The sequence below is a fragment of the Bubalus bubalis genome, chromosome 19 (genome assembly GCF_019923935.1).
Source record: "Bubalus bubalis isolate 160015118507 breed Murrah chromosome 19, NDDB_SH_1, whole genome shotgun sequence".
NCBI lineage: Eukaryota > Metazoa > Chordata > Mammalia > Artiodactyla > Bovidae > Bubalus > Bubalus bubalis.
This window is the reverse complement of record NC_059175.1, coordinates 7,725,654-7,740,508: the sequence shown is the minus strand read 5'-3', so window position 1 is coordinate 7,740,508 and position 14,855 is coordinate 7,725,654. Positions and strand designations below refer to the sequence as shown.

Sequence of the window (14,855 nt, the reverse complement as noted above, 5' to 3'; positions counted from 1 at the left end):
CAGGAGAGGCATTTGCCTGGGATGAACTTACTGATCACACGTTTACTTTGTGCAAATTTGTTTTTAGGAAATTATACTAAGTTTACCTGTTCTGACTTAAACAGGATGACATGAGCATCTCAACTAATTGCTACCTGTTGGGTGGCTTCCTCCACTGTTGCTTGAGCTGAACTGGCTGAAGTCAGTGCTCCTTTGATGGCTCTTGCTTTCAACCAACTTAGCTTGACCTTTTTCTGCCTGGTCTTTCTCTGCTTGATCCTGCTTTTACCTTTTGGCCTTCTCTCCTGCTTTCCTTAAGGAAGGGGCAGACCAACTCCAAAGCAGTATGTTGTTCTCATTGCAGAGCAGGAGAACCATGGTAACTGCCCAGCCCTGCCAGCAGTCACACGATGTCAGTTCCTGTGAAGTCCTGAGCGTCTTAGCTGCTCCAGGAGGTTCTCTGATGGTTCTGGCAGGTGTAGAGGGGGAAAAAAACCACTTCTCAAACTCTAGCAGAATCTTCAACCTAGAGATGCTACATAAATCCTCCCTTAGCTTCCTTCCTGTCCAGGTTCTTAAAGAAACACTGCTCTTTGCCCTCAGCACACTGGCGCTTGATGGTGCCCCCTTCTACTGTTGTCTTGAGATGCAGGCTTCTGAGAAAAGAACTGAAGGTAAAATTTACACGTGCAGGAAGCTGCTGGAAGAATTCACTCCAGCACACAGCATCTTTGGAGGAATGTCTTTGCTGGTGTGGGCTGGGGGCTATGGGTACATAAATACCAAGTGTTCTACAAGTGTTCTTGTCTCATTTCCTGTGTTTCAGTGGCAGCCTTCACAGTTTTGGGTTACATGCAGGCTTGTGTCTTTTAATATAGAACTTGCAGTAATCGACATTTTTGTTCTATTTGATTTTTAAAAGATGTATTGCCACCTTAAGCGAGAATTTTAGGCATGATGGGTGTGGGTCAGATTTTTCTTTGGGAGAACCTGCAGTAGAAGAAGTGAGATGTGAAGCAGTAAAAATGTTTTATTTGCTATATAGTGATTCTACATTCTTAACAGTTCCTGTCCTGCACCCCTGAGGGTATGTGCTATATGGTTTGAAAACTGTTATCTCAAATTCCTGACTCTTTTTCCTCTCTATAACTTGATCCAGTTTGGCTTTAACCTTGTTCTTTTGTTTGTCTTTCTTTTCCAAACTAGATTCATGAAGGGCACTCTTTGGCTCTTGCTCAATCTAGGGTTTTTCTTAAGTCCCCATGAAGTGCAGTGCGCTTTTGCAGTCACTAAGGATGTAGTTGAGAGGGAAAGAGAAAAGGTCCTAGGACCTTACTCTGTCAGAGTCCACTGTGAGTGGAGAGGCAGACAGTCAGTAGGTGAACAAAGACAGAACAATTTCCACTTGTGATGTGCGTTAGGACCAGACCGTGATATGGTATGGTAGAGAAGAGTGTGTGTGTGAGTGAGGTTTGATAGGTTAGGAACCAGAGTCCCTCAAGAGCCTTCTGGTAGAAGTTCTGAGGCCCTGAATTTGGTTGAGCCCCATGTACCCACGGGATCAGCAAAGGCCCGTGTGGCTGGTGTGTGGTGGGGGAGAGGAGATGGGTTGGAGAGGTGGGCAAGGCCGCTCAATGGAGAGCTTGTGGCCAGGGTGATGAGTGAGAAGTCAGTGTGGGAGTCTTGGTGGGGTAATTGCCCACTCTGGTTTGTACTTGAGATGTGTGTTCCCAGTGTTCTCAAACTCTGTTGATTCTCTTTCAGCCTGTGCTCTTTGTCTGTTGCACTTTCTTCTCCCCTGCTTACGTGGGGGTTCCCCCAGCCTCCTGCTTTCTCTGGCAGCTCATTTCTCCTTGGTTTTTCAACCGCAGTTTCTCCTCGAAGACTCCCACACGCAGGCCCTCCTCCTGAACTCTGCCCCTGCTACATCTTCTGTTTCCAGCTGCCCTGTTGGCTCTTTCCACTCAAAATTTCAGCCTTGGCTTCAAATCCAGACTGTTATATTTTTAAAAACTTTTCCAAGTTTCCAAACCAATCCCCTTTATAACCTCCTGATTTGTGTTACTCTACCACCATTCTCCCAGGCATCCTGGCTTTAAATCTGAGTTTTCCTTATTCCTCTGTTACTGTCTTCTGTATTTGATCAGCCATCAAGACGTGCTGATGGTCACGACTGTCTCTTTTCTCTTATCTGCTGTGATTCTCATTCATCTTTGGATTGGTGCCTTTACCCTCTGCAGAGCTGCCTGTTTCTCAGACTTTGGACACTTTCTTCTCTCTTTCAGATGTTGGTTATCATCTTGTGTTCATCTCTTGCTTTGTACTCTGTCTGTTCTGAGACAGGTCCTCTGAGACAAGTCCCCTTTCTACCTTGGTGGGCTTTCTTTATTCTCTTATTTGCAGAACTTTGTTCAAACTGGTCCAGTTCCATAACCAGGAATAGCCTCAGGTAGGAATGGGTTACAGTGTGGTATTTAGGTTACAATGCTAGAAAGCTGTACAATGGGTATCTTTTTGGCAATTTCCTAAGGCTTGGTTTCACTTTATGGGTTAAGTTACCATTTTGGAAGCTGTTTCTTATCTCCTAGGTATGTTGGCAATGATCAGGATGTATTGTTACCCCAAAGTGCCTTGGGCATAGCCTGTGGCCTAAAGGGCTGGGCTTTCCAAAGGTGAGGCTAAAATTCAAAGAGAACTACAGCTTTTCGCTTAAAAGGAATGAACTAGGAAATTGAAATTGCCACTAAATAATACTAGATTCACACTTAAGTAGGACAAATCATTTGGGGCAAAGTAAACATTTGGTGCCAATGAAATAGCTTAAAAACCAAACATTTCTAATAAACTTGTTATGTGCTCAATGGTGTACAGTATGTTCTTTAATGATTTCTCATTTAATTTTACAAAAACTCTGTGGGATAGGGATTATCTCCATCTACAGATAAGAGAATTTAGGTTCAGGGAAGCAAGGTGATGTTCTTTCATCTGGGCCAGTATCTGAGGTTCTCACTGAACTGAGTCAAGGGTGGCAACCCAGCTGAATTCTGCTGGAACTTGCATTTGAACCCAGGGTCTTCTGACTCTCACTCCAGGACGTTCTCAATTATAACAAACTGTCCCTTGAACACAGACTTTTGCCCTTTGTTTACATCGAAATACCAGGTGCAGTGTCCAGTGTATTGGAGAGTTGGCAGAAGTGTTTGCTGATTGCTTTTCTAGAGAATCACTGAGGATGGAGATAAGATTGATCTCTGACTCTTAACAAGAACATTCTAGACAATGGCTGTGGTCACTGGGGAGTGGGTCCAGTTGACAAATAGACTGATAATTAAAGATGGCGCTTGGTCCATCTGTGAGATTGAACAGATTCCTTGTACCGTGAGCTCCAGCCAGACTCTGCTCTTAGTTTCTCAGGAGTCTCATGCATCTTCCTACCCCCGGACGTTTGTATGTGCTGTTCCCCATGTGGCATGCTCGTGCCCCTTCCCACTGTGTAGAATTATCACTTTGCAGGTTTCAACTCAAATAATACCCTCAAAGTCCTCTAGACACTCTGGACATTTTACATTTTTGAGGAGATTTTGCTTATTGTTTTGTTTAATGTATCTTCTTTTTAGCTTGTAGACACCAAGACAGCAGAGATTTGAAACTTTCTGCCCACTGACTTTTCCAGTACCTGTTCAATGCCATGTTCAAAAAATATTTATTGGATGAATACTTGATTTTAATTTAGTTGCCTTCAATAAACAATGTTCTGTGAACTTATGGTTGCTTGGTGGGGGAAGGATGGGAGGAAGGAATAGTTAGGGAGTTTGTGATGGACTTGTACACACTGCTGTATTTAAAATGGATAACCAGCAAGGCCTTACTGTACAGCACAAGGTGCTCTGCTCAGGGTTACGTAGCAGCCTGGATGGGAGGGGAGTCTGGGGGAGAATGGATACATTCCCTTCTTGCTGTTCACCTGAAACTATCATGACATTGTTAATCTGCTATACCACAATACAAAATAAAAAGTTTAAAAGAAAAATAGAACAGCATTCTGTGTTCATCTTGGAGCATGCTTTAGTTTTGTTTGCTTATTTCTGGGTGGTTATGTGCCTTTCCCCAGCAGGTATGTGACCATCCCTGTTTTGGGCTGGGGGCAGCCATGCTAGCTTTCTCTTCTCCAGGTGCACGAAGAGTCGGAAAGACGGCCAAGCAGGAGGGGGAGCTGTCGTCATGATGGTCAAGAAACTGGGAGGTTTGGGAGGAAATTGTCCTAGAGTTTGAATCCTAACTAAATTTGGAAGGTACTTTATGGACTGTATCATAATTATGCATTAAATTAAGGAAGTCTTTGTGAGGTAGAAAATTCCCAGCTGAGAATTAGAATTTAAGAGTGAGGAAGTTCTGATAAAGTAGTAGGGAGTGAAAAGCTTGCCTTTTCTAACAGAGGATACCTGATGAGTCCCTGAACTTGGGAAGGATGATCTATGAGCCATGTCGCATGAACTGCACCTCCGTTTGGCATCTTTCCTGATAACCACCCAATACTCAGTTACTATGTTCCATGTCTTTGGGGGAAAAGGTCATGGCACAACTGCTGTAGTTGTTGAGCGCCTTGTAGGTCCCTACCAGACGTTTTTGCACGTGATCCATTTCACTAGCACCACACGTGACTGTTTAGCAGAGGAGGTGGACCCAGAGATGTTAAGTGCCTTGCCCTGAGCGCATCCCTACATGCAGTCATTCCCATGACAAATTTTTTGGGCCAAGGACTATATGAGGTACAGGCTGGGGTAAATCCAGGTTTTATGGGGCCTGAAACTTCTTCAGTTTTTCTCTTTCAGAAAAGGAATATAAGACTACAAGTATAAAATTAGATTGAAAGTAAGAATGACGAGAAATTACAAAATTGGAAAAAATTGACAAGTCCCATAAATATAAAAAATAGTCCCAATATTCCTCTTAGCCAGATGCTCCAGTACTACCTAGCAGGAAGGGGAGTGTGTCTGGGGGAACGCGAATGAAAAGAGAGGGCACGCTTCACTGATGGCAGTTAAAGTGTCTCCCCCACCCCCAACTCTGGCATGAAATACAGAATAATTTTATTAATTATTTTTCCTGTAAAATTCACCCAACATACTTTGGGTGAACACGAGATCTCAGCCAGATTTCCCAGTAGCCCCCGTTGTTGTCTTCCTCTGGTCATGGTGACCACCCCGGGCTTGTACAGATCAGACTCTATCCACTTTCAAGATTACCTTACTGTAGATCAGACAAAACTGACTGTGTGAACGTGATGTTTAGGCTCTTCTAGGGCCTTGGAAGAGGCCTTGTGAACCGGGAGCCCTAAGCTTAAGCTTCACATGGGTGTTTGTGTGCATGCGTGTGTACAAACCTGGGGAAAGTGGGCTGCCCTGCCCTCAGTTTGCTAGTGGAGAGGCCACCGCACACTCACCGAAAGCACTTAGTGGTCCTGTGATGAGTGGCTCAATGAAGACAAGCTGAGGATGCTCCTTAAACCCAGAGGGGCGTGGGGGACACTTTTCAGAGAAGCGCCCTGGGTTGAGAAGGGTAAGTGTCAGGGTAAAGTGCGGTCCAGATAGAGGGTGATGAGTGGGAGGGCGCATGCCCTGGTCAGAGCCGTCTGGAGGGGAGGGTTGAGGTCAACCTGGGGAGGAAGATGCTATGAGATTGATTTTCAGATGGGGGCAAAGCAGGCATTGAGACCCAGGTCTTCAGACTCTGCTCTACTACAGTATATGATGATCCATGCATTCTCTGGGTTCTCATACTTAATTTTGCAAACTCTTTCCCTCCTAAACGTAGAGGAGACCATCATTCAGCCTTTTCTGACAGATAGCAGAACTGTGGAGGGCAGAATCAGCAGCTTGAGTCAGAGAGGGGGTGGGGGGACAGTTTCTGAGTAACAGTGAGAGTTGTACTCCTGAAACAGTGGCAGTAATAGCGTCCACGTGGGGACTGTTTGTGGGTGCATGGCTGTCAAGGTTCCATGTTTCCCCAGGAACTTGTCTCATTTAAGCCTTCCTTTCTTTGTGAAGATCAAGAGGATCCACTGGAGAGGGAAATTTAGGGGGAAACTCAAGAAGCAGTTTAGAAACAGTTGCTGGTCTAGATCATGTCAAAGACTTTATCCTCTATGGAATTCCACACGAAGTATGCACTTCTGTGCCAGCTTGTAATTTGAAATGCCCAGGCTGTGGAGCAGCACGCAGATGAGGGCTGGTCTCTGCGGTTGATCTGGGTTGTGTGCAGTGGTGACCGTGGGGGGAATTTGAAAATCTAGGTCACTAAAACCGAATATGCTTAAGAATCTGACATAATCATTTATTGTTTAGTATATGGTCATAGTTATTAAAAGTGACTTTCTAGAAATTGGAAATATAGCTTCTTTTATTTCCTTGAGAACAGATAATAAAAAAACCCACAAGAAAAATGAAATGGTTACTGAAGTATTCATTTTCAGCCGAGATTTTCAGCACATGGTTTAATAAAGTTGGATCATTAAAGCATCAATCCTCTTAAAGGTACTTGGCCACCCATAAATTTGTAGGTCAAATAGGAATCACACATCTTGCCATTTAAAATCATCATAAAATGTTGCAGTGCATATTTTGGTAAGAAATTGAAAACACTTTGTGTAGAATGGAGTGTAAAGGATTAGTGGTGCAAACAGGAGTTGAATGGCTATGTGCGTGAAGTCCAAGACTAAGTCCAAGACTGACTTTTCTAATCAGTTGTCTGCTTTTATTTTGAATTGTGACTATCTGGTTCTTTATTACCTTCCTTGTACCCTTTTTTAATAAAGGTATTTTGGAAAAGTTGCACACCAATAAAATAATGTTTTAGCCAGAGAGTACCCTATTTGAATAAAACCCAATAGTGAATACTCTTGATAATCCCACCAGTTGTATGTTTGAATTCAGATTTTTGTAAACTAGGTTTGTTTGAACTGGAAGCACCCTATACATCTTTGTGTGTTCTTGAATTTTAAAAAGACCTTTGTACATGAGTGGTAAAGCTTAAACATGAAAATAGATGATATTTGTCAAAACCACTGACTGAATTCAATAGTGAGCTCCCTCTCTCAGGCAAAACAGGAAAGGAAATTGGCCAAGATGCGGTGGGCATAAGTTAGAATGTGGCAGTCTGTTGGTGGAATTTCTGTGGGTGGCTGCCATTGTGCTTCAGTGGAACTTGAGATCACTGGGAGGGATATTGAGCCATTAAATTGTATGTAGCTCTGCTCTTGATAAACTTTCAGAACTTTTGAAGCATTTTTTGATAGTGGAAAATAAAAGTACCTTCAACTTCCACAGACATGTAGATAAACTTATGGTACATTAATATACTCATCACCCTCCTTCTCCACCCTTGCTAACCCCTGGCAATCACTAATCCATTTTCTATCTCTAGAATTTTGTCATCTTGAAAATGTTATGCAAATGAAGTCATACAGCATGTAATCTTTTGAGGTTTGCTCACTCAGTATAATGTCTTTAAGGTCCATCCAAATTGTTGTATCAGTAATTTATTCTTTTTCATTGATGAGCAGAATTCCATGGTATGGGCGTATCATAGTTCAACTGTTCACCTATTGTATTAGGACATTTTGGTTGCTTCATATTACTTACTATAAGTAAAGCTGCTGTGAACAATTGTGTAGGTATAATTTTCATTTCTCTGGGATAGATGTACAGGAATGAAGTTGTAGGTTGTTTGGTTATTGTATGTTTTGTTTTTAAAGGAAGTGCTAAGTTCTTTTCTGGAGTGGCTTTAGCTTATTACATTCATGCCTATAATATATGAGAGATCTAACTTCTTGTCTGCATTTAGCATTGTCAATATGTTTATTTTAGCTGTTCTCAAAGGTGTGTAGTGATAGCTTTTTATAGTCTCTACTACAGATTTTTTCCCCTTTATTCTGGTAAAATATGTATAGCTCATTTTAACACTATAACTATATACAAGTATACAGTTCAGTGACATTAAGTACATTTATATTGTTGTATAACCATTACCACGATCCACCTCCAGAACTTTTTCATTTTCTCAAATGGAAACTCTGCACCCATGAAACAATGACTCCCCATTCCTCCTTCCCCCGCCCCGGCGATCACCGTTCTGCTTTCTGAATCTGAGTCTGGCCGCTGTAGGCGCCTCACAAGTGGAAGCCGAACATGTTTGTCCTTTGCTTCTGTCTTCTTTCATTTACTATAATGTTTTCAAGGTCTGCCTGTGTTGCACGTCTCAGAATTGTATTCTTTTTTAAGGCTAAGTAATATTCCACTGTATATGTACACTAGACTTCGTTTATCCATTCATTTGTTGGACATTGAGTGGTCTCTACCTTTTGCTGTTGTGAATGGACAAGTTGTGGACAAATTTCTAAGTCTCTGGTTTCAGTTCTTTTGTGCAGATGTCTAGAAGTAGAGAAGTAGAATTGCTGGATCACGTGGTGTGTGTGTGTGTTTTGGTTGCTCAGTTGTGTCTGACTCTTTTCCACCCCATGGACTGTAGCCCGCTAGATTCCTCTGTCCATGGGGTTCTCCAGGCAAGAATACTGGAATGGGTTGCCATTTCCTCCTCTAGGGGATCTTCCTGACCCAGCGATTGAACCCGAGTCTCTTACCTTCTACTGCATTGGCAGGCTAGTTCTTTACCACTAGTTCCACCTGGGAAGCCTGGATCACATGATAATTCTGTGTTTAATTTTTTGAGGACCCACAAAACTATTTTACACAATGACTGTGCCATGTGCATTCCTATCAGCAGTATATGGCACTGGGATTTCTAATTTCTCCATGTCTTTGCCAAAACTTTTTAATTTTTGATAGTAACCATCCTCATGTATGTAGAGTGGTCTGGTACAGATTTTGATAAAGAGATTTGAAATGTTTATTCAGCTATGCCTATAGTAGAGATTACTGATTAGGATCCCTTAGACCTTTCAAATTGTGACAAGTTTTCAGTCCGCTTTAGGAGGAGATTAAACTTAATTTACACATCCCTCTGAAATTGTAGATATTTCTCACTATATGAATATATTTGGATCTTGAATTCAGATAACAAGAGTTAATGTGGTAAGTTCGTATAGCGAAGAATACTCTAGATAAATCCTTTTGAGTAGGGAAAGTTGAGAGTTCGGATAGCAATATTTTAATCTAAAAAGTTATATAAATCTGACTAAAAAGCCAGAAGGGACAGTGGGAGTTTAGAGAGTGGAGATTATTTTAAAGTCATTTGTCATGGACAACATTGCAGGGAAAGCTCAATCAATTTATGAAACTACATGCTTTATGGTTAAATTGGTGACTTTAGGTCAGATTGCCTGAATGATGTTTAAAGAGAATAACTTTCTATAGTGCCTTGCAAATCCAAACCCAGAGTCTTTTTGGGTTTGGGGTTTTCTGAACCTCACTTGATTTGTTCTCTGATTCCTAGAAGATAGGAAGAAATAGAGACTCTGGCCCCTTTCGGGGGCTTCCTGTGTAAATAGGACTCCTGAGGGACGGCACTTAGGAAGGCTCTCAGGCCTCTGGCCTGGGTCAGCCCAGAAGCCCCAGGGAGGTCAGGGAGGGCAGGTGACTCATGGTGGTCATTGCTTGAACAAGTGTCTGTTGGGCTCACCTGCTACCTTCCAAGGATTGGTGAAAGTTGGGTTATGGACCTTGTCTCTTTTCGTTTCACAGTTTAGGGTAATAACTGGGAAATCTTAATTTTTTTACCTATTCTTTGCCAAAAGTGTATGTGTGTGTATTGTGAATATTGCCTGTATATGTAAACTGCATATTCACTTTCCATGGTCATCTTTGTTTAAAAGAGAATTTTAAAAAATAAGTGACTTAACATGGGTGTATGTGTGTGTTGAGGGGTGGTGGTGCAGAAGAATGGGAAGGTGTTGGGGCCTGAATGTTGTGTCCCTTAAAATTCATGTGCCGAAATCCTAATGCCCAGTGAGGCGGCATAGCGGGTGGGGCCTTTGGGATGTGCTTTAGGTCATGAGAGTGGAGCCCTCATAGATGAGACCAGTGTCTTTATATAAAAAAGACCCCACTGAGCTCTCTCTCCTCTTCTGCCATGGGGGTTACAGTGAGAGGATGGACATCCCTGGAGAAGCATGCCCTCACCAGGTGCTGATCCTGCTGGTGACTTGATCTTGGACTCCTCAGCCTCCAGAACTAAGAGGAATAAATGTCTGCTGTTTATAAGTAACCCAGTTTATGGTATTTTATTATAGTAGCCTGAATGGACTCAGACAGGAAGGAATGGGAGAAGGCATTTAGGGCATTTCCTGCCTGGACTGAGGTAGATTTCTGGGAGATCCGTGCTTCTCCCCACTAGAGTGATGAGTGTTGCTGTGTTGGCCACGTGTTAAAGGCCCTGACTGGGGAGATATCCATCCATTGACCCAGGATAGATAGTGAATCTTTTCAAAGTATCTAAAAACAAAATAAGAAAACAAGAAACAAAAAATCCCATTTACCCATTAGAAGGGAACTGGTTCAATCTCTTTCTCTTTTATTGTTGTTTAGCTGCTCAGTTGTGTCCGACTCTTGACACCCCATGAACTGTAGCCCGCCAGGCTCCTTTGTCCATGGGAATTCCCAGGCAAGGATACTAGAGTGGGGTGCCATTTCCTCCTCAGGGGATCTTCCTGACCCAGGGATTGAATCTGCCTCTCCTGCATTGGCAGGCAGATTCTTGACCACTGAGCCACGAGGGAAGCCTCTCTTTCTCTGTGGAGGTTGCCTTATGAAAAAACAAGATGGCCTTTCCAAATGCAAATCCAGTCAGCCTGGAGTTAGTAAGCCAGGCTGGGAACCAACTGAGAATTATTAGTATTTTTTTAAAAGGCTTGTAAAATGAAAAATTGCATACAAAAGTAACTTAGAAACGAGAGGAGGAAACTTGAAACATGATCATAGTATAACTGACTTCACTTGCTGACAGCCGGCAACCGCACGCGGTTACTAGAGCTGTAGCCCCTTTAAGAGCTTCTGGTAGTTAGGAAAACAAATTCCAGGTCCTTTTCAAGCAACGATTTATGCCGGGTAAAGATGGCTCTGAGTTCTGAGAGGAGGGAGGATTCTGTTGAAGGACATTCTACATGTTGACCTTAACTTCTTCCAGAGTTGGCTTTGACTCATGATCTTTCCTTAATTCTAAACAAAATGATTTTTACTTTTTCATTTTTGCTTCAGCTCTCTGTTTTCCTGTAAGTAGGGTGTAGCCTTTATCTTGGCCACGTGATCACCTTTATTTGCCAGATTTTTTTTTCAGCCTGATTTAGGCAGGAGGCATTTTGATTTCCTTTTTCCTCAGCGTATTTCTTTGTTCTTTTCTGACTTGCTCAATAAGTATGCCATTAGAGTTTGATACCCCAAAGTGAAGACTCCTTTGTGTCCCCAGGAAGGCCCATCAGTTCATCCTAAAGCTGTTAAATCGCTCGGGTTTGTATTTGTGATTGGCCAGCAGGTTCAGTGACCACCACAGTGTCACTGTCTGGCAGAACTCCCAGATGAGCCAGGAGGCTCCAGCAGGGTGTTAGGACAGCTGGTTCACTGGGAGGTCATCTCGTGCATCATGGCATCCTGGGGTTCCTGCTCTGCTGTTGGTTAATATTTGGTAGATGCAGGGGGAGAAGATAGGAGGTTCATATACATAATTTGGGTTGGGTAGGTGGAGCACCTTTGAGTATGTTGAAAGATTTAATGTTTTGGTGTTTTGGGAACTGAGATACTTAAAACAGTTTAGAACTGTGATGTTTCTGTACTGTGGCCTGTCACCTCTTTTCTTAGGTGACATTTAAATCTATGAATTACTTTGTCTTCATAAAACATTTTGCACAAGCAGAAGATGTTTTATATATTGAAAACCATTGACATGTGTGGACAGAAGCAACTGTGTCCTTATTAAAAATAACTTTAAAGATAACCCTTCCTACTTTGAGTTATATCCCTCCCCGCTCTGTTCTAGGTGTTAAAACAACCTGTGTTACTCAGCCAATGCTTGCACCTTCTCTGTTGACTGTGGTAGCTTCACACTTCCTACTCAACACCTCTCTCCTTCCAGATTTGGGTTAACTGTGTGATCTTTGAGTGAATGTTAAGCAGCTTGCGCACTTGCAGAGTAAGCCCTCGGTCAATATTTATGGCCTGGACTCATCATAAACACTGTGATCAGCCTAATCCTTCCCAATTTTTCTATAAATAAAAGCCACCAGGTGCCCATTGCCCCAGCTAGGTTAGCCCCTTCTCTCCACATCTTGAGTGTGCATGCCTCTGGAAGAAGAGTTGGACATTTGGCTCTAGGTATTGATTTTAGGGGATGAGAGAGGAAGCAGGGAGCAGAGAAGCCCACTGGAGGAGACCTCGTCCTCGTCTTAAAGTCCCTGCTGTGCACCAGGGGAACTACTGTTTCTGGCCAGTGTTTCTGGGGATGGTGATTTCCAAGAGCATTTCTGAAGTTGGAAAGAGGAGTTTAGAGACCGTGTTGTCGTCTCAGATGCTGACCTCCAATGACAGGAGTGGTGGCAGTGAGTAGAGTGGCTTTCTGCTAGGCGTGTGAGTACATGCTGGTGAGTGCCTGTCTGCAGCCTTTGGGAGAGCTGAGATGTGTGGCTGTGTTCTCAGGACCACGGCTTTTTGTGGTGGTGAATTCCACTCAGGTAGAATAAAATGTTTATCCCAGGATGCTTAGGTAGGTCCAGCAGCTGTCAGAGCCCAGAGTGGGACTGAGGAAGCCAAGGGTCTGTGTGTTTGCACACCATCCGGCCAGGCTGCTGCAGAAGGGCTCTTTGGTGAAAGGGGCAGAAATAGCTCAGACAGGATGCAGATGAAATCCAGTGTGTTGTTTTATCCTCTGAGGTAGCCATTCAAGTGAAGATCGTTAAAAATCAGCCGACCAGCCAACAGAAGAGCACTGAAGGTGATTTTGATTTCTGTGTGTCACAAGGTAAATGAACTGTGGGAAAATGAATTGTCATTGTTCAGTCGCTCAGTTGTGTCTGGCTCTTTGTGGCCCCATGAACTGTAGCCCTCCAGGCTTCCCTGTCCATGGGATTTCCCAGGCAAGAATACTGGAGTGGGTTGCCATTTCCTCCTCCAGGGGATCTTCTGGACCCAGGGATCGAACCCGAGTCTCCTGCATCGGCAGGCAGATTCTTGACCACTGAGTCCTGAGGGAAGCCTCTGGGAAACATACAACATCTTAAAATAGATTCTGTTCAACTTCATACAGTCTTCCCTGTGACTCAACTGGTAAAGAATCCGCCTGCAATATGGGAGACCTGGTTCGATCCTTGAGTTGGGAAGATCCCCTGGAGAAGGGAAAGGCTACCCACTCCAGTGTTCTGGCCTAGAGAATTACATGTTCTCCATTTTGGGGGCTTCCATGATAGCTCAGTTGGTAAAGAATCCATCTGCAATGCAGGAGACCCCAGTTTGATTCCTGGGTCAGGAAGATCCACTGGAGAAGAGATAGGCTACCCAGTCCAGTATTCTGGCCTGGAGTCCATGGGGTCGCAAAGAGTCAGACATGACTGAGTGACTTTCACTTCACTTCGCATCAAAATTCATGTATTATAATTTGTCTGTTTTCTCACGGGACTCTGAGTTGTGAGAAGAAAGACCTGGCCTTTCATTGCTGAGTCCTGGGTACCAGGCCGGGTACAGAGAAGGTGCTCAGTAGACATTGACTGAATGAATGAAACATATAAAGGTAAATGGTGCTGACACCTACAGATCCTGCCTTGTAAAGAAATTCTAGGTGAACTAAGAAGGCTGGAGAGAACAATCCCGGTGTGTGACTTACTCTGCTTAGGAGGAGGAGACATTTGGATAAAGGCCTTGGATGAGACAAGTTGTGGTTACTTATGGGAAGTCAAGGTGTACCAGGGGGGTAAACAACTTCCTGGATAGGAGTTCTCTTCATTCTTTCTCCTTTCCCTTTCCCTTCCCTTCTTGCTCCTGCTTTAATATCAGCAAATATGATTATCTGAGGATATATATAAATAATGTGTGACTTTAATCCTTAACTCAAAGGAGGAGGAATAAAGCTCAGAATTTATGGACATATGTTAAAGTCACTACTATTTTATGGGAGAGAATTTCAGGTGATTACAGGAGCAACTATTGGGTTGGCCAAAAAGTTCCTTTTGTTTTTAAGTAAAAATAAAAAACACATTTTTCATTTTCATCAAGAACTTTATTGAACAACATATTCACCATTTTGCTCTACTACTCTCTGCCATTTTCAGGCAACTTCATAATTCCATCTTCCCAAAACTTTTTATCTTTTTGAGCAAAGAACTGTTCAAGTGCCTTTTACAATCTTCCAGGGCTTGGAAATTTTTTCCTTAAGAGAATTTCCTAAAGACCAAAGTAAATGGAAATTTGAAGGGGCAATGTCTGGTGGATATGGCACGTGAATCAGAACTTCCCAGCCAAGCTGTAACAGTTTTTGCCTGATCATCAAAGAAACATTAGGTCTTGTGCTTATCCTGTTGGAAGATAATGGATTTTATGTTGACTAATTCCAGACACTTTTCCTTGAGCTTATAGTTGGTCTAATTGGGAGCATTACTTGTTGGAATTAATTGTTTGGTTTTCTAGAAGGAGATCATAATAGAGGACTCCCTTCCAATCCCACCATATATGTAATATCACCTTCTTTGGATGAAAACTGGCCTTTGGTGTGCTTGGTGGTGGTTCATTTCTCTTGCTCCACAATCTCTTCCATGCCACATTATTGTACAGAATCTACTTTTAATGACTCATCACAATTTATTTTTAAAATGAAATGCTTTCATTATGTTTCAGTGGAGAATCTCAGGCAGAAATAGGGTCCAAAAGGTTTTTTTGGCTTAA

General features: G+C 42.8%; 1 protein-coding gene across 10 annotated transcripts in view; it reads left to right on the top strand.

Moving 5' to 3' along the window:
• The window catches only part of ARHGEF28 (Rho guanine nucleotide exchange factor 28), a 350,788-nt gene that overhangs the window by 79,761 nt on the left and 256,172 nt on the right, over nt 1–14,855 (top strand). The window contains exon 1 of one of the 10 annotated variants that reach the window (XM_044932459.2): nt 5,318–5,538. The exons of the other annotated variants lie outside the window; for them this stretch is intronic. The gene's annotated coding sequence lies outside the window, so the exon portion shown is untranslated. Of the gene's footprint in view, nt 1–5,317; nt 5,539–14,855 lie in introns of those variants that run through there. 10 annotated transcript variants of the gene reach the window in all.